The sequence below is a fragment of the Phalacrocorax aristotelis genome, chromosome 2, assembly GCF_949628215.1.
Source record: "Phalacrocorax aristotelis chromosome 2, bGulAri2.1, whole genome shotgun sequence".
Lineage (NCBI taxonomy): Eukaryota > Metazoa > Chordata > Aves > Suliformes > Phalacrocoracidae > Phalacrocorax > Phalacrocorax aristotelis.
Window position 1 is genome coordinate 160119355 of NC_134277.1, and position 10941 is coordinate 160130295.

The window sequence follows — 10941 nt, forward strand, 5'->3', positions numbered from 1 at the left end:
TTGCTCCCAATTTTCTCTACCTCCTCCCTGCAGTGGCACAGGGGGACAGGGAATGGCCTCCAAAAACGTACATTTATATTAAGTAATATTCCCATCATTTTGCTTAATTTTGTGCTTTTGTGGAATAGCGCATAACCTTCAATATCTGCAGTCCAGCTGTAATTTCTATTCCACCTTCTCTGTGTAACCACAGCCATATTATTATACACCACTATCAGTAAATCTGTATCTTTTGTTGCCTGGGCTTCGCATACAGACATCTCATTTCCTTCACTCTCTTCAGCATTGCCAGCTTAGGTATTGCTGTTTCACTGAGTCTGTCACTTTGCAATGATTGCTGATATCAACATTAGTATTTCCTCTCTTCTTTCAGTCCATCCACACATTGGATTCTTTGGTCCATCCACCAACTGGACTTTTTTCAGTGCATCCACCTCTGTTCACTACTGTATCCTTGTTCACCTGAGTTTCCTCTTCCTTATGACTTACAATGCTGTATGAAGATTACATGAACTCCTTAATCTCTTTCATTGATTTCTTACTTTGAAGGTCTTTGATTTAAGATTATTTCATCGTCAAAGCTCAGTCCTGCCAGCCGCCATCCCAGGAGATTGTTTTCTCTATTCCTTCTGCAGACTCCATCATCTGAGAAGATCCTTCTTTCTCTAAATACATCCCAGTGCTCTGACATCTTGTAATCTTCATTATTTTAATATAAATTTATTCTCTGTATCCTGGAACTGGGGGAAATGCATTGAAGAATGCAAGAAGAGAAGACCTTGCACTTCTTAGATGGTCTTACCCAGGCAGACATTTTTGATCTATTCTCATGTGTATTCAGCAGTAAAATGTGTCCCAATGTTTCCGGAATTTTTCCAGTGTCATGGGAATGTTTTTGTGCCTCAGGTCCTCATCTCATACTGTGGGTTTGACAAACTCTGACTACCAGTCTCACCTGTGAAGAAGAATTTATATTATACTCCTCCTCTGTTTTATTTTTCAGCAATACATCAGTGTGGGGAAAAAAAAGTAATGAGTAAAAAAGTTCTCTAACATAGCCAGAAAAATACTTTTTTTTTAAGAGTCAATGGACTATAAGAATTAACACTGCAAAGAAACATAAGTTGAAAGATCAGGCAGCAAGACGGAAACATTATGTTCAAACACTTTTTGAATTAGAATTGCACATTATCTGTCTGAATGTGGCTGTGCAGTGTAGCAAGATGTGTTATCTGTTAGAGAGCTATCAGAGATTACTTGAGTCAGCACTGCATCCACCAGCAGTTCTTTGTTTCTGTCACTGATTTTTTAAAAAAACCCAATGCATTATGAAAAATGAGGGGGAAAGAATTTTGGTGTTTGGATTGGAAAAGGAAATCTAATAGTCAGTGTGCATTTGAAATATGTAAACTCTTTTATAGCTTGAACAGTGCTCAGAGATTTAGATTTCTGGAGGCGATTATGGTGGAAAAACCCTGTACATTTTCTGGATGGTTTTTTTTCCAGGTTGTTAAAATTTGACACATGTATCTTTTCAAGCCTTTAACCTAATGAGTTAAAACCCAACAAAATGGACTTATCCTCAAACCAAAAGTACTGTTCTTACAGATTTTTAGGAACAAGTACTACAGCAAATCTCATGTGAAATGTTCTTATTCATTAATGAATCATTAGGGTGATTCCTAGGAGCTCCCATTGTGCAAGGTGCCATTATCATATTTCCCAGCTGCACTCTGCCACATATCATTTTAACGTGCCTTTTATTTCTCCACACTGAATAAAGGTACTTGCTAATGTGTCTAAAAGTATTTTGCAAGAACAGGTACAATGCTGTTTTCCATGCTTTGAGCTAGATAGAAGCTATGTGAATATGTTTACTTAATTTCTGTACCAGACTTATACATCTCATCTCTGTACTGGCCACAGCTGGTGATAACAGAATTCAGAAATAAAACCACCTTGTTGACTTCTAATTTAGTGAGTGGCACAGCTGACACACCAGAAGGATGGGATTTCATCCAAAGAGACCTGGACAAGCTGGAGAGGTGGGCCTGTGAGAACCTCATGAGGTTCAACAAGGGCAAGTGCAAGGTCCTGCACCTGGATAGGGGCAACCCCCAATATCAATACAGGCTGGGTGATGGAGGGATTGAGAGCAGCCCTGCCGAGAAAGACTATGGGGTACTGGGGGATGAAAAGCTGGACATGAGCCAGCAGTGTGTGCTGCAGCCCAAAAGGCCAACTGTATCCTGGGCTGCATCAAAAGCAGCACAGCCAGCAGGGCGAGGGAGGGGATTCTGCCCCTCTGCTCCGCTCTGGTGAGACCCCACCTGCAGGGCTGCGTCCAGCTCTGGAGCCCCCAGCACAGGAAGGGCATGGACCTGTTGGAGCAGGTCCAGAGGAGGGCACAAAAATGATCCGAGGGCTGGAGCACCTCTCCTACGAGGACAGGCTGAGAGAGTTGGGGTTGTTCAACCTGGAGAAGAGAAGGATACAGGGAGACCTTATTGTATATAAGGGGACTAAAGGAAAGATGGGGACAGTCTCTTTAGCAAGGCCTGTTGTGACAGAACAATGGGTAACGGTTTTAAATTAAAGGAGGGTAGATTTAGACTGGATATAAGGAAGAAATGTTTACAATGAGGGTGGTGAGGCACTGGCACATGTTGCCCAGAGAGGTGGTCAATGCCCCATCCATGGAAACCCTCAAGGTCAGGTTGGACGGGGCTCTGAGCAACCTGATCTAGTTGAAGCTGTCCCTGCTCACTGCAGGGGGGTTGGACTAGGTGACCCGGAGGTCCCTTCCAGCCCAAACCATTCTACGATTCTATAATTCTATGACATACTCCTCTGCTATAGGATGCTGCATTAAAGGTTTTGCAGATTTCAGGTGAAAGAATTATTGAATTTCTTTACACATATTTGAGGGATACTGGTCTCACTCTAACAGTTATTTGGTTTACCCACATATAAAATCTGGGCAAACAAGGAGAACATCCAGTTTCTATGTTTTATCTCCAGGAGTACAATTTACATACTTGTTATTCAGCTTCAAGCAGGAAATTTGTCCTCATAATTGTGGCCTCAGTGAAATTGTTGCATATTTTCACTGAAAAGAATAAATCCTATTCTCAGTGGTAACAAAGTAAATCTTCTGGGAAATTTCACAGACTTGTCAGGTTTTATGGATGGATAATAGATAGAATCTTGTACTTTTCTCTAGAGAAAGAAATGTCTAAAAAAATCTTTAAAGAAAAATGCTCTCTCTTAGATTACTAAAAGCAGCTGAAAAATTAAAACCCTGATGTGATCTTCTCCTCAGGAAAAAAAAAATATATTTGAGGTGTCTACATTTTATTGCCGTAGAGATATGATTTACTGTACAATGAGCCTTGTGTGCCACCTTTGCATTCAGCTCCGCTGTTCAAGAAAATAAATTAGATTCCAGAATCTTTGTGCCCATGATAATGGCTCAGTGTAAGGAGCCATTAATACTGTAAATTATACTCACAGCTGTTAGCAGCATGTAAGTATCTTGTTTCCCTTCTTTTGCTTCGGATGAACCTCAATTACCTCAGTAATATTTACACTAATATTTTACTTATTGGGTGCAATTGTCCATCTGTTTCAGTAACAACTGAAGTTAAAATGATTCTGCTGAAAGTAAAGGAATTAGATTTACTTACAGTTAACCTTTCCCAGGAGGTAAGAGAACCCATGTTCATAGTTCTCCTACATAAAAGCAATACAAAAAAAGGATTGTGGGTTGGATGAGAGGACAGTGAGGTGGACTGAGAACTGGCTCAACAACAGAACTCAGAGGGTCTTGATCAATGGAGCAGAGTCTGTCTGGAGGCCCATAACTAGTGGTGTTCCCCAGGGGTCTGTGCTGGGTCCAGTCCTGTTCAACATATTCATCAATGACCTGGATGATAGGGTAGAGTGTAACCTCAGCAAGTTGGCTGATGATACCAAGCTGGGAGGAGTGGCTGATACACCAGCAGGCTGTGCTGCCATCCAGCGAGACCTGGACAGGCTGGAGGGCTGGGCCGAGGGGAACCTCATGAAATTCAACAGGAGTGCAAGGTCTGTCGTGGTTTAGCCCCCGTCAGCAACCAAGCACCACGCAGCCACTCGCTCACTGACCCCCTGGTGGGACGGAGGGGAGAATCGGAAGAGTAAAAGTGAGGTAACTGATGATTTGAGATAAAGACAATTTAATAGGTAAAGCAAAAGCTGCACTTTCAAGCAAAGCAAAACAAGGAACTCATTCACCACTTCCCATGGGCAGGCAGGTGCTCAGCCATCTCCAGGAAAGCAGGGCTCCATCACACATAACGGTAACTTGGGAAGACAAACACCATCACTCCCAACGTGTATCCCCTTCCTTCTTCCTCCCCCAGCTTTATATACTGGGCATGATGTCATACGGTATGGAATATCCCTGGGGTCAGTTGGGATCAGCTGTCCCAGCTGTGTCCCCTCCCAGCTTCTTGTGCACCCGCAGAGCACGGGGAGCTGAAAAAGTCCTTGACCAGTGTAAGCGCTACTTAGCAACAACTAAAACATCTCCACATTATCACCGCTGTTTCTAGCAAAACTCCAAAACATAGTCCCATACTAGCTACTACTAAGAAATTTAACTCTATCCCAGCTGAAACCAGGACAAGGTCCTGCACCTGGGGAGGAACAACCCCAGGCACCAGGACAGGTTGGTGGTTGACCTACTGGAAAGCAGTTCTGCTGAAAAGGATCTGGGAGTGCTGGAGGGCAGTGAGGTGACCATAAGCCAACAATGCCCTTATAGCCAAGAAGGCCAACAGTATCCTGGGATGCATTAAAAGGAGTGTGGCCAGCAGATCAAGGGAGGTTATACTCCCCCTCTGCTCTGCCCTAGTGAGACCACATCTGGAGTGCTGTGTCCAGGTTTGGGCCCCCCAGTTTAAGAAGGATGTGGAAATGCTGGAGCACGTCCAGTGGAGAGCTACGAAGATGATCAGGGGACTGAAGCATCTCTCTTATGAGGAAAGGCTGAGAGACCTGGGTTTGTTCAGCCTGGAGAAGAGAAGGCTGAGGGGGGATTTCATAAATGCCTATACATATCTGAAGGGCGGGTATCAGCATGATGGGACTGGGCTCTTTTCAATAGTGCCCAACGACAGGCCAAGGGGCAATGGGCACAAGTTGGAACACAGCAAGTTCCACCTAAACATGAGAAAAAATTCCTTTCCTGTGCGGGTGCCAGAGCAGGGGCACAGGCTGCCCAGAGAGGATGTGGAGTCCCTTCCCTGGAGACATTCAAACCCCACCTGGACACGTTCCTGTGCCCCCTGCTCTGGGTGTGCCTGCCCAAGCAGGGGGGTTGGACGAGATGATCTCCAGAGGTCCCTTCCAACCCCTGCCATTCTGTGATTCTGTCATTCTGTAAATGTGGCATCTCTAAGAGGTATGAGAAATAATTCCAAGCAAGGGGAAAATAATCCTGTGCTTTACATGTGAATGCACCAGCTAGAAACAGCATTAAAAATAACAAAATCATTATAAAAATATCAACATTACAACTGATTTAAGTGAACTGAGTAATGCTGAGCTGAACTCAGTTTTGTGACATCTAGTTTTATCGGGGGAGGGGAGGGCGGGGGGAAGAGAGAGAGAAAAACACCTTAATTTTTGATCACCCAGACAGGGCACTTGCCATTCTACTGGACTTAAAGTTAGCCTGGGCAAATCAGAACCTTTAAGTTTCCTGCCCTGCTCTTTCACTTGTTAAAAATCCACCAAGGTGCCATGATCAATTTGATACTTCAGTTTTGTTTCATATTTCTCTACCTATGTGTGCCCATATTTTTTCATGTCCTTTTCATATATACTCTTTTTCTTGCATCTCCAACACTGACAGACCCCTGCAAAAGCATCAGCCTCTTCTGAAGACTCTTCCATTCTGATGCATACAGTATTTATTCAAGTCAATGATATCTGATATTTATGTTCTGCTCAGATTAATCTATTGCGTATAAGCTGTCCCTCAGTCACAGGGGGTATCTTCCCTCTCTACTTTACAAACTCTTGGTGAAATCATCAGGCATATCTCCAAGCCATGAACTTCTCAACTCTAGGTGAACAGTTAAGGTAACAGCGTTCATTTCAAGTTACAGGTTTATGGTTTAGCCTCGCGTCACTTTATATTTTGAAGCTTTTATAAATAGAAATTTGACACCTACTGGGGAATTACATATTAAAGGAGGACTGATATGGGTCCCATCAGCACTTTGCAAAACATGAATTTTCCCTTTTAAAATTGCTTTTAAGGGTTCTCACCTTAGGAGTTGTGGAAAATGTGAACTGTCCTAGTTTGAGAGAGTTTTGTACATGGTAGTCTGGTAAAGATCTCTCTAATAAAGAAAGGCTTAAAGAAGTGTGATCTTTATTGTTGATTAATTGAAATGAATGAGGTGTTCATGTCTGGCTCTTTCTTCAGGAGTCATAAATTAACTGGAAGGTAACTAATTATGAGTAAATATTCTTTAAATGTATATTATTTCTAAAACGTGACTTCTTTTTTATGGAACAAAGCCCGAGCAAACTTGATCTACGCTTTCCTATGGATGTGTCATTTACTGTTAGGCTAATATAATGTGCTTTCTTTTCATACAACTGCATTGATCCGGAAAATAAATTGGGTCCAAGAGTTACTGGTTTTGTTCTCCCTTAAGATAATGGCTCACTATGAGAAATCATTAACATAGTAAATCATAGTCAGGAATGTTGACACCACAAAAGCATCTTATGTGCTTCTTTTTGATGCAGCTGAGCATCATTAGTTCAGTGATATTTGCATAAATACCTTTATTTTGTGGGTGGAACTGTCCATCTGTTTCACTAAGAACTTAATTACAATGATTTTTCTGAGAAAGACAAAATTAATCTTTCTGAATGTTAACCTTTTCTACAAGACAAAGCAGTCATGTTCACTAGATAAGAGCAACTAAATAGGATCTGATGAAATATTTTGTCTTGGAAAATAAGATGTTCATTAATGAAAACAAAAGCTATTTCCAAAATACAACAAAGGATCAGCATTAGATTTTTAGACCATAATTCTTGTTACATTATCACAGCTTGGTGTTAGTGCCTTCCTTCTTAAGAATAATGCCAGGAGTTGTGATTTTGTTTTGTCATTTAAAGCACATTTAGTGCTAACAGGTATCTTGTTGAGAGTCTCAGGAGGAACCAAGGGCAACAGCTGGTCAGTCACCTGCAAGAGCAGCTCCACCATCTCATCAGAGTTGAGGCACATTGATAAGATGACAGATCACCTGTTCTGCCCTTGTCTGAGCTAGATTTTACTGAAAACTCACAGAAATAGTTTGCACAAGTTTTCTTGTGGTATTCCAAGATCATTTTTTCTCTTGAGTGTTCTGTCCTCCCTCTGACTTTCCGCATCACTCACAATTCCTCCTTTTCATATGAACGTTACTCCATGAACAGCTGAGGAAACTGCCATTTTTCGAACTTATCCCTAGATGAATCAGTTGCTGTCAAATACTAGCTCTGGAGGTGTTAGCATCCACCTTCCAGTAACTGACCTGTAATGATGAGAAGGGACCTGTTGCCAAGAATACTTATAAGATAGCTCCTTTTACCCAGGAGATAAAGGCCTTTGTTCTTGGAACTGACAAGTCAGAGTTATAGTTTCATTTCCTTGTGTGTCATCCATTCTGTAATTGTGAAACATTTGGCTTTAACACATGGATTTATTCCATCTCCAATCAAGCTTTGATCCATAACATGCCCTGAGAGCTTGAGTTGCCTCTTGTGTCCAGAACTATTAAATCAAGAGTAACTTTGTTAAAGTTGGTGGACAGTCAGTGTGGTTGTTCCAGTGCAAAGCAAGTGCATGTGAAGAAGCAAGACAGACATCTAATCCACACCAATTCTGAAAATGTCCTGCTTTAGCTTACTAGCTAAATTTTTGCATAACTGACATTGTGCAGATTGCTTGAAAGTTCAGTGTTTTCACAGCTGTCCTTTTCCATGTCTTCCACACATCAAAATGTGATAAAATAGATAAAACAAGTAAATAAATAAGTGCATCTAAATTAAGCAGTCTTGCCCCTTTTCCTCTGCCTCAGTACAATGAGGTATATTACACCATGATTTTGCTGATAGTCCTGTCTCTTGTCCAAATCCTCACCAGCAAAGTCTGTTCAGCCTGGAAATCTGGTTTAACTATATCGCACATACCAGAAAGGAAATTTCCCCATAACGCTGTGTTGGGAAGGGGAACATCAATTCAGAAGGCCACAGATGCAGAATACTTGAGGACAACATAACAAAAAGTCTTTAAGTTCCTCTCGTGTTAGTTGATATCAATAAGAAATGTATTCAGGAGAAATAAAAAAATAAAACCTCACCACATTTTCTTCTTGCACATTCCCGTTCCTACACAAAAGTACAGACATGGGAGATTAATGGAGGAGGAGATACTACACTAATGAAAGGCTAGGATGAAATACTAGAGAATAACAAAAGCTCATACAGGACATAATTTATTTTTCAGTGTAATATATTGACACTGCTGCAGATAAAGTGTTTGTTCTGATTTCCATTATAATCTGTTTGCTAATATAATTCAGTTGTAAAAAGGGAAAAAAAATTTTTTAATTGTTGCCAGAAGACCCAGCTCAGGAAACCACCTCAAAAAATTCGAGTTTCACCAGTTTAAACCTGGCCCTATGGGCCTACTGGACTCTTCTTGCTCCATACCAGCATAACCCAAAGCTGAATTCCTTCCTCTGATGTGAAATTGAATTAATTGCTTAGTATGGTAGCATAGATCCCTACCCCAGTTTCTTCTGCAATGTATATATACCCAATCCTAAACTAGCCTCTAAGGACAAAATCAAGGAAGGACCTAACTATTTCCAATTGCCTCTGGACTTCTTGACTCCAAGCAAACACATTATGTGCCTTCTGTGACACCTTCCCTTTTTGCTTAGAGAATAATTTCTGTTCCCAGAAGCCACAGTTCAAAATTATTCTGCTCTGAAGATTTTATATTTACAAAATTAGGTTTTGCTCTTTCTTCCTGGTGTTTTAGAGCTTGTATCCTGTCCTAATGCATCTATTTCCACATGTGCTAGCCCCATGTACATTTAGCAATCAACAAAAGTGCTTCAGAAACAGACCGAAATGGATTTCATATGTCTTTATTTCGTAGTCCTTAGCTTCCTGGAAATGTTAGCATTTAACATACCTTTCTATATTCTTGCAATATCTTTATTTCTGCAGTCTTTAAAGTACCTTGGCATCTTCCCCTGGGAAGAGCACCACCTGCCTTGCCCAGCAAGCAGCACCCTAAGAAGCAGTTAGCATTCAGATAGTCCAGGTACTTTTATACTTCTGGATACAGAAAGGTTTCTCTCAGGCGAGTGAAGATTTAACAGTATTTTTTTCCTAGCCTTAAGCAAAAAACATTGAAATTAGTCATAATATCAGTATGTCATTAGGAGAGGAATTGATTAATTGGCTAGTGATAGTAAAGCACTATGAAAATGGGAAGTGCTATACACTTGGTGCTATTGTTATAATTAAGACTGATTCTTTTCACATTCTTTTCTCAAGGCTTACACCCACTGTTAAATTAGCTTAATTTAAGGAGTTACCAAGCATTAACAGAGCTGCATTCGCTGCCCTTATGTGCACCCGTATCCCGTAACAGCAGTCTGATAATTACATTTCATGTAGACTGTAGTAAAATTAGGCTTCCTACATTGCTATTTGGGTTGTTACTGCAAGACAACATCAAGTAACACTGAAAGAAACTGACCTTTACTCTCCCCATTGCTATTCAGTCTCCACACTCCCTTTTCTTTACTGGTTGAAACATCTATACAACTGTGTGATAAAGCAAATTAGGGAATTGATCTGGTTGGAAAACAATTCTTGTTATTGTTGTTGTTGTTGTTTTTATCCTGAAGACTGGTTAGTTTTCAGCTCTATCTTTGCTCTAAGCTCATGTAAGTTTTGGATATGATCAGCCCAGGAAAGAGGAGAGGTAGCAGTTCTAGTACTGGTGGCAGCTTAAAACATATGTTGAACCGCACTGTGGCTCACCTTAACCTGAACTTGCTGTAGGCAAGGAGAACACAAAGCACAGGATAGACACTTTCTTGAAGCTTCCTAGCCTTAGTAACTTCATAGTAATGTTAATCCCTCACCATTCACGATGATTTGGAGGGAGCTGAACGAAAGGTCTCTTATTTTATGCCACAAATTTCTTTAATTATAAACTGTGAGCTCATGAACTCAATATTTTACAGATATGTATTTGAAAATTCATGTTCTTTCTGTCTTATGGCATTTGGGAGGCAAAGGCAAAAAAGGATTTACATGAAATCACTGCAACTTTTCATTGGCTATAAACCCCTTTATTTTAGGTTGTCTTTCATCTTTTAAAAATCAATTATAACTAACAAAAAAATAATCCTGCTTATTTTATATATTTAAAAATAAAGGTTATTTGAGTGAACTTTTTGCATCTTCCATCTGAATTGCTTTAAAATCAAGATTCACCTTCTCATACCACAAAGCCTGTAGTCATAGGATTTGTGGCTTAAATGATTTAAACCACAAAATGGGGAATTGTATTTGTGGTTTGTCTGAGAAAATGCCAATGACTTTTTAAAAGTTAAAACTCACTTTGGGGCTCTCTTCATTGATTTTAGAGAGATATGGCCTGAAAACTTTGAGCACTCCTAAGTGTCAGACTTACAACCAAGCTAATTGGTAGAGACCAAGGTGTCAGTAGATTATATATACTTCAAAATACTTATCTACGCAATGTTTGTATGTTCTTTCCAGTTTCAGATTGTTAATTATGTAAATATAAAACTCCAAGTCTCATCACCACCCTAGTGGAATGGATTTAATGTATCCAGT